A 9,364-nucleotide genomic window follows, 5' to 3' on the forward strand; every position below is an offset into this window, starting at 1 on the left:
ACATCTACATCTCTCCCACACACACACACACACACACACACACACACACACACACATCTACATCTCTCCACCACATATATATACACACACACACACACACACACCTCTCCCCCACATACAAACACACACACACCATTTCCCTTCACTCCGCTGGCTTTATTGTGCTCTCCCCAGCACTAGCACTTCCATTACTGTCACCATTTATTGGCTGCAGCTGTAACCTCTGCCTCCGCTGTGGTGTGAGATGCATACACCGTCCACTCCTGTCCTCTCTGCAATGCCCGCACAGAGAACAACAGGAAAAACCACCGTCTTTCTAACTAGCAATCTACCTCTACTAACACAGTTTTTCCAAGGTAACCTTTCACAAGAACAAACTGATAATGATAGGATTCGGTTTACATGTCAACACTGCGCCCTCACAAAACCTGAATTAAAAATAGGCTGAGTGTGTCTGTGTGTGAGAAAAAGGGCTCCACCACAATTACTCGGAGGAATCTCCACCGTAAGTCTATTCTTGATCTCTTGACAGTATAGCTTTTTCAATTTTGTGAACTTTTCTGGCCTAGGCTTCCCACACTCTGACTGGTGCCAGTCGATTTATGATAATGGATTTGATTGTACAGGGAGCCTTTGCATTTCACAGACCCACATTGAAACACTGGGTCCACTCCTCTCTCTGAAATGTAGGCCTACTCCTGTACTCATCTTCCCCACGTTGGCACAGTTAGGATCAGTGAGAACAGCATTGCGCTTCTCTAATGTCAGGGTTTCCTTCGTTTGATATCCATTGCTGCTAATTGAGACGTCTCGCCTGCCTGCTGACAGAATATGCGAAAGTTTGTGAGCATATCCAAAAAGGTGAAATATTCAGTTACATTCTGTAATAAAAATACATTTCTGCCCTTTGTATGTTGACAGCTGTGCTCATTGACTTCCATGAAATTGCTTCCATTTGTGCTGTAATGTAAAGGCATTAGCATCAGCCAATATGGCCAGTCAAATATTGGTTATTAACAACGCTCCAAAAACATACATTTTGTGCATCCCTCACAAACACAGCAGCAACCCAAAGAACCTTGACCACGAGTCTGTCACTGCAGACTCATGGTCATAGTCAGCTGACAGCTCAGATTCTCAATCCACATGCGCACACCAAGATTCCTGACACGATCACCATTCTCAATATTCCCTATGAGGGAGACAGAGCAGGGTTTATCTGGGTTTTAAAAAAAAAGTGCCCTGGAATTAGCCCGTGGCTGAATGTTTTGCTTTGAGACTAACGGTCAACCGCAAGAGCAGAAGGAAATGGTGCACATGACTGGAAAGGAAGCGGTTTCCTCTCAGAACAAAGATACTGCAAAGACCCGTTTAACTACAGGGAACATTCTCAGTGAGTTGAGATGAGTCACATCTCAATCAACCGATTTATCATGCAGACAACGAAAACAATGAAGAAACGTATTAGCCACCTGCAGGCAGATGGAGTCAGAAGTGTTGCGGTTATTTCCAAAGCAAACCGTTCAAAAACGAAAAACAAAGAGAAGTCTGGATCAAGACCGCTAAGCATTTAGATATATGTTTACAGCAGACAGGGTCAAGATTCAATCCAACCCAATTAGTGCCTTGTTCTTAAACTAGTCTGGATTCTTTGATACTTGTCTTTCAAAGGATTTTCTTATGAAATATTTTGAGCACTTGACGGTACTGTCAACACCACGGTTTTGAAATAGTTGAGTTCATCATTCCGTTTGATGTAGTGGAAAAAATCATTATCTATTAAAGAGTGCTCGGGTTCACTGAGAGGCTGGGGAGCCATGGTTTGATAAGGAGTTCCGGTGACCTCTGACCTGGCTTTGCTGATTCATGAACGCGCTCATCTGATCTCTTGTGGGCTCATCACCCACCCCTCGGAGGCTGATCTTAGAACAGCACGTTCAAACCAGGCTACCGAATTTCAAAACTGAGGTTTACTACTCAAATCTTTCTACACGAGTGCTCAAAAATAAAGCATGTCATGCCATTCGTGAGGTTTACGAAACCTAATTAACAGCATCTTCTGAGAGGAGAACGGTGGTGAAAACACGGCGTGTGCTTCATAAGTGATGAACCCAGCAGTACTGCACTGACCCCAGAGATGCAGCAGTAATGATGTTTATTACCGGTGCTTAGCTCCAGAAAAGGGTGTAATTCCGTTTTTCTTCATGAGCGAGGTAATGAGAAAAGACAGACCGTAATTTCCTTTCTGAGAAAATGCATGTGCCATTAAAGCGATTCACTTCTCCAAAGAAAGAATTCCACACCGCGATAGCAGACGAGGAAACCTAGGCCGCCAGCGGCAAGCTTACGCCGAACCCCCCTCTTCAGTTCTCTATTTACTCTGCCTCCTCTGCATGTTTGCTGACAGGATAATCATGCACCGAGCCTTTGCTGTTACATGAAAGGAACACTAATTCCTGTAAACTGTAAAAGCAGGAAAACACTAACTAAAGCTAAAAGAACTGCACAACAAGTAGCGGTCTAGTGGTAGAGACACATCTGAGAATGACAACACAGAATTAAATACAGCCTAAAACACTGCAATTCAAGATTATATAACAGCGCCTTTTATTGATTAAAAACAATGCTGGCAAATCATTAAGGCTTTTTATATAAAGCTATATCCTACAGTACAGGATGTGATAAAGACCTTTAGTTGAACAAAGATTGTTTTGAACGTGCCTAAAATCAATTAATCCCAAAAAATGACAGTGTTCCCAAGTGAAATCCCTTCCATGCTTGCTTCAAGTTTCCTGGACTTGTTGTTGTTGAGTTATTTAACGTTTGGCACTTTCTTGCACTGCCCCAACTGAATGAGAAAAGGGGAAATTGCTGTAAAATGTGTTCCTGTTGTCAGTCAACAGCAAGACAGACATCCAAGTGTTTGGCCTACAGGAAATATTTTGGGATAAAAACAGTGGATTGCCAGCAAGACTTTGGTTCCCACCCCCACCCCACCCTGAGACTGGATCCTTTCAAGGTTTTCCACAGAAATAACTACAATGGCCAGACACTTGGCCCTCGCAAGTTCTGTGCATTTAAAAAAAAAAAAAATTTAATTCTTGAACTTGCAGCAAAATGAGAATTAAATAAATGCATAAGAACTGAATCCCCAACCATGGTTTAAACGTATGCTTTCATACTAAGAGCTAGGCTAGATAAAATTATGTAGCTACAGATTTTAAGATTCTCACTCTCTCTGATTCAGCTTTTGAGAGAACGGAATCAAGAAAACGGAATCAAGAAATGTTCGCCTTAAAGCAGAGAGTTAGAAGTGCTACTCCAGGGGAAAAATAACACTGTAAACGCCGTTGTATCAACACCGCGGTTTAGGCCTACTGCTCCGCCCAGTAGAGCACAGTTCATAAACGGTCAGCTTGAGACCCAGCCACACGTGCTGGGCAGAGGATCTGAATCTCAATGCGCCTTTTGTGGGGCGGCTGCCGTTTCGACACGCTCGGTTTGAATAAACTACGGGCAGCGTCGTGCTCTGCGAATCATTCAGATGCCGTACCTTGGGCTCCGGAGTAAGGGGAGGAAACGCCTCTCTCCTCCAACAAGTTTTCCCATTCCAAAACACGTTACAAATCAAGCTGTGGTTACCAGGACGTCAACCCAATACCGAAGGCCCATGTGTGGCTTTTCATCACAAAAACGACAATATTTATGCACAAAAAATAATATACAGCATTTTATCAACAAGTGGTCCAAAAGGAAACAGCACTACTGCCAAACGAGCACGTCCGTGTGGTTGTACATAATATGCTTGTCTTTTACTAGAAAGCAGCAATTGCTCCAACTGGCAGTGGAAATAGTCAACACTGAATATATTTTAGAAAAATGAAGTTAAGACGGCCAGCTTCACTTCCACACAACTTGTTACTTTGACATGATGTAAAAAGTGGTACCAGAGCTACATCTCCAGGAAAAGGAAAACCCTTATTATCTTGCTCCTTTTCAATTCCATTCCATATTTTCTTCAATGCGTAACTACATAACTAACGTAGCAAGTCAAGACGTATTAATAGCACATAAATCATTTCGTTCATACAGAATAGTAGATATGACAAACTGTTACTTGCATCTAAGTTATTAAAAAAAGGTTTGGCCCACATTATGTTGTAAACTCACCATTTCCAATAAACTATTATGGGCGTTTACCAGAATACCATTTTCATATACGTTAAATAAGACGCTTGATGAATTCAGTTTTCATCATGTTGTTTTCCCAACCAGGCGGAGCAAGGGCTTTGCTATAGTTAGTGAGTAAGCATAGCCTACCTATTCATCAATTTTAACATCTAAAATCAGTTCGCTGGTTTGCAGACTGGCTTTTAACCAACTGGTAGTCTATTTCATTCCCAGACACATGCAGTCAGGGAGCCCCTTAGTCCCCGATCTATTCCAACAGGAGGCCCCTTCGTCCTACATGGATTCTTTCCAGGCACCAGGAATTCGCGGAGATGCAAACGGGGTGCATTTCAGCTGTATCCATCCTTCAAACCATCACAAAAATGTGTCTGGACGATAGTCACACTATCGTTCAGTAGAAGTTTAATTCGCTGCATATACTACACTTTTTTGTTTTCATAACGTTTGTTATACAACGATAACTTACTTGTCTGCGAAAAATATTTTCTTAAATTACCATTATGAAATTATTAAGGCGGATTTTTTTTTTAATTAAATACAGACACATCCTACATGATATTATTAGTTAGGTTTCGTAACAGAAAATACACGAGCACAGCCTTTTCTTATGTTCATTTTCGTGTTTACTTATAGAAACGTGCCTTTTCGGCAAATAGCTACGTTGTTGGCTAACTCATCTGGGCAGCGTTGCCTTCTTTAGATTAACGTTACACAAAATTGAAGTTTAACACTGCCGATGTAAATTGGCAGCACGCAAACGTTTACGAACTGTTCATGTTCAAGCAAGATGCAACCAACAGTATGCTACAGTAACGTTAGCTGGTTAACGTTTACACATGCAGACCACACACCCCCGGTTTACAAATACAGGGTATTCCTACAAAGTGACTCAGACCCACCTCCAAGCACACCTACGCTTCCAAACTAACGTTAGTCCACACAATACCGTTAGCTTGCACGCTAACGCTATATGAATGCACAGTGCCTGGTGGTACCGACCAAACCCTACATATCTAGCTAGCAGCCTACAATACAGGAGCTTGACTGTCAAGATCAACCTGCTTCTGGACAACATGAAGATATAGCCAGCAAGACCTTTTACTTTTTAGGTCTTGAGGCCAACTTGTTAAAATGGTAGCTAAGCGCCCATTTCTATATTGTTAGCTAGCTTGCTAAGTAGCTACCTAGCCAGCTGGGAATCCCATCCAAGTACATTCATTACGTTACACACAAAACCTCAGTCACAGCGCACGGCGAGAGGTGTGAAAAGATAGATTAACCAGCATGGTACTTACTTTTGGATCCAGCCAAAGTATTTTTCAAAGAAATAAATTACAGTTTATGTTGTAGATCGTGCTTTTAATATCGTCCCTCCTCTAGCTGCAAACATTTAAAAAGAGGTTAACGTCAGAGGATGAGTGACTGAATCAACTAACAGAGCAGAGCACACAGCAAGTTGAAGTGTCAGATTACACTGGCGATTCTACTGTAGGGCCACGCTTCGCGGTTGCTAGCAAACTGTGTCCCAGATTTCCAGTGAATGGGAACGCCATTGGAATACACAGAATAGAATAAACAGGAACGATATCGGACCGGAGCTTAAATTGCCCTCCACACCTCACGTCATTTTATTGGCTGCATAGCCAATATTAGACAGCGATAAACATATAGTAGCCGAAGTAAAATATAATCCTGTAGGCTCTTCTGTATTCCGTTTCTAACGTGACTGCCGGATAAATGCAAATGTTAACAGAAGGTTTACGTGTTGGAATGTTTGTTATTTAGCTAGAGCCGAAGCGGAAATGTTTACTACAAATAAACATAATAAGCATAATAACAACATCAATAATAATAATAATAATAATAATAATAATAATAATAATACTAATAATATCAATAATAATAATAATAATAATAATAATAATTTAGTTTATTTTCCACTTTTGTGGCGCACACGCAAGGGAAACATGAGATTTGTAGATTAAACTACCTAGGCTCCGCATTTTACAGTTTGCCAGGATTTCGACGGAAAGCTCTGAATAACAAAGACATGTTTGAGAACAGCAGCGGCAGCAGCGAGCTTGGCTGGGTGGTGACGTCAAGGGCAGTGCCGAGACACAGCGACACGGTTTACTCCAGTGGTTCCCAAAGTGCGCTTGATGGGTTTCGTCTTCAACCTGTTGTTGATCGATTACGGTTGTTGAAAGCATGCATTTAAACTCTACTATGTTTACCTCAAACATTTCACACTGCGCGGCTTCGGCACGTTTCCAGTGGCTTTGCTTGTGAATTAAAAATTCCATACCCGATTTGTAGCCAGGGCAGGGTTCGATCTTTCAGAAGTTAGCTGATTTGACATGCCAGCTTCCTTTTGAATCAAGTAAAATATAACCATCTAGCACTCACAGCTAAAACATTGGAGAATGAACGTATGACTTGAACTGACTGATTAAACGTCCTTGGGTGGTGTTTGCACTTCCCCCAGCCTGTCACCTTACCTTTCATTGTGCTCTCTTCAAACAGCAACTGGTCGAGAAGATTGTAAAAAAAAAAAATAGGTCCAATAATCACAATAATACCATCTTGTATATTGTATACTGAAGTTATACAATATTTTTTGCTCACAGATGGGGGTCACACCTTATCTGCGCAATTGGATTATGGGCCTGGGCTCATCTTGTTCCAGAGAGCCTATGCAACGGGGAAACTGACAACTCCAGAGAAATTCAAAGTAAACAATGGACATTCTATAGATGTTCCTTAGAGTCTCCAAGCGTTATTGCATTATTACCTTTTACCCTTGCCGTGAAATGGACACTGACATGACCTCATTTTGTGTCGTATATATGGATTTCCAAAGTGCAGAGAAGGCGAGATCCTCCCACGCTTGTTTTTCCACCCACATGTTACAAAATAAGGAACTGTTCTCACTAAAGCAATGGCATCTTAAAATAGGTTATACAGATAGAGTCACAAGTTTTAATGCTGTCAAACCGCATATCCTGTTACCATAGTGATTGAAAATTGCACTGTTAAAAAAATAATAATTAATGCAAAAAAGCCCACAACAGCCTACCCCTGGGCAAGTGAGATTTAAGGGATTAAGAGGGTAAATCATCCCTCATCAAAAGTGTCTCTAGCAGCTGAAAAACTGACATACATTACTGGTAGAAATTATGGAAACACATGATTTATAAACATGGTTTGACAATTAATGCAAGCTCTTGCCTCAGTTTCTCTTTTTGGCAAACTAAATGTAATATATAATACATTTAATATCAACATTAAACGGAAATTAAGGCATAATTTGCATTTGTGTTAAACACGTAATATAATAAATAATAATAATTACACCTTCCCAGAAGTAGCTGTTAGTTTATATCTACATATTTGAGCTTACTTACTGTTGGAAATTTTATAATCAGCTTGAACATATTTCTCTGTCCAGTATTTATCTACAAGAATGAAATTATTTATGCAAAGAAGGCCGTGTTATTTATTTATTTATTTTAGTCATATAAAAATATCCTGATATACGTATACTTATTTTAAAACGTTATTGAGTTACAATGTCATTACCACTCCTGGTCAATAGAATAACCATTTTGGATACATTTTTACAGACAGAAATGGCCTGAGAAACAACAAGAAAACAAATTGGGCAGAATTTCTTTTTGCAAATACTACACCTCTTCTTTAAGCACTGCATTTTCATAATTTGCACTGGTACTATCTGTCAGTGGCAGCTGATGTAACTACCTTGCTAGAGATTGATGAGTTATTTTTCCCTAGCAGTGAACTGAACACATAATGTCTTTTGTTGAACATTGAACATTGCACATAGCAGGATCCAGCATCCTACTGGTGGGATGAACTTTGAATCACATTATTATTGTAGTTCAGTACAACACAAACTTTTCCCACACTTACTTTTGTTCAGGCTTGCCCTACCCCCTTTAGTACACTTATTGAGTTACAGGGCATTTGCTCACAAAACGTTTTTTGTGTGTGTGTGTGTGTGTGTGTATACTGGGTGTGCATGTGTGAACCCACTGTGAGATGTATACCTGTATTTACCTACAGAATGTATATTGTGTTGTCCTGGGCATGTGCACTGTATGGAATGTGCCAACAGATTTCCTCCAGAAAGACAATAAAGACTCTAAAGGTATAATCCAACTGTAATTCAACAAACAACATCAGCATCATTAGCCATTCACAAACACTACATGCTTGTCGTTTGAAAAGGAGGGCCAGTTTGTACACATTCTAGTACCATATTAATATACCATATGCCATACATCAATTTAACCAAAACTAAATGAAAGGCAATTAAAAAATTACAACAAATATAAAAGCCAAGCATACTTAATTAGCTATGATATGCTTACTTTCTGCAAGTCTACTTCTTTCCAAGGAAATCTTCCAAGATACAAACATCTGGCTGGAATTACAGACTATAGTACATCAGTTCAGAATAACAGGGGGCTGTTCTGAAGCACCACTTTGCCTAATGGAAGACATTGGAAAAACAAATAAATGGACAAAGTGTACCCAGGACACTTTCCATTCTTTACGGTGACAGCTATCTTGCTGCTGAAAGCATTGATCCAGATAACCTTTTAATCCTATTGATGGCAGGCTGAGAAACTGAGGCAAACTCCACAGCAGATTCTATTTCTGAGCTGTAAGAAGCTGGATGAAAAGGTCACACTTTAGTCAATAGACTGCAGCCCTTTCTGATGTGAGACTGCTTTGTCTGTCACAAGGTCTGCATAGTCTGCATGTCATCTCATTCCCTCAACAAATGCCACCGCGTCCACTGATCTTCTGCGCCCTGTTAAAATGAAGTGGCTTGAAGCACTTGGTTAGTGATGCGGTTTATGACGTTTCCTTTGGTCTAGTACTCCCAAAAATATCCAATAATAAAAAACCAGCACGCAACGCATATTTCACAACGAAACAAAAGCAACAATAGGACTGCTCTAAATTAGGCCCACTTCAGTGATTCATGTTTTTATTTCATTCAAAAGTACAATAGGAGCAGGTTTAGTAAAACCACGGAAGTCACTGATCAATTAAAAAACAAAGAGCACTAACAGTAATGCAAGAGGCCATTTAGTGTGCACAGTAATCTTAAGAATCACTTATATGTAATAATATATAAATAGTG

The 9,364-nt window shown here is 40.2% G+C and overlaps 1 protein-coding gene across 2 annotated transcripts in view; it reads right to left on the minus strand.

Moving 5' to 3' along the window:
• The window catches only part of LOC133118481 (zinc finger MIZ domain-containing protein 1-like), a 77,521-nt gene extending 71,902 nt beyond the window's left edge, over window positions 1-5,619 (minus strand). For both annotated transcript variants that reach the window (XM_061228527.1, XM_061228526.1), the window contains exon 1: window positions 5,487-5,619. The gene's annotated coding sequence lies outside the window, so the exon portion shown is untranslated. The remainder of the gene's footprint in view (window positions 1-5,486) is intronic.
• Between the last annotated feature and the right edge of the window lie 3,745 nt (window positions 5,620-9,364).

This window comes from Conger conger, chromosome 18 (assembly GCF_963514075.1).
Source record: "Conger conger chromosome 18, fConCon1.1, whole genome shotgun sequence".
Lineage (NCBI taxonomy): Eukaryota > Metazoa > Chordata > Actinopteri > Anguilliformes > Congridae > Conger > Conger conger.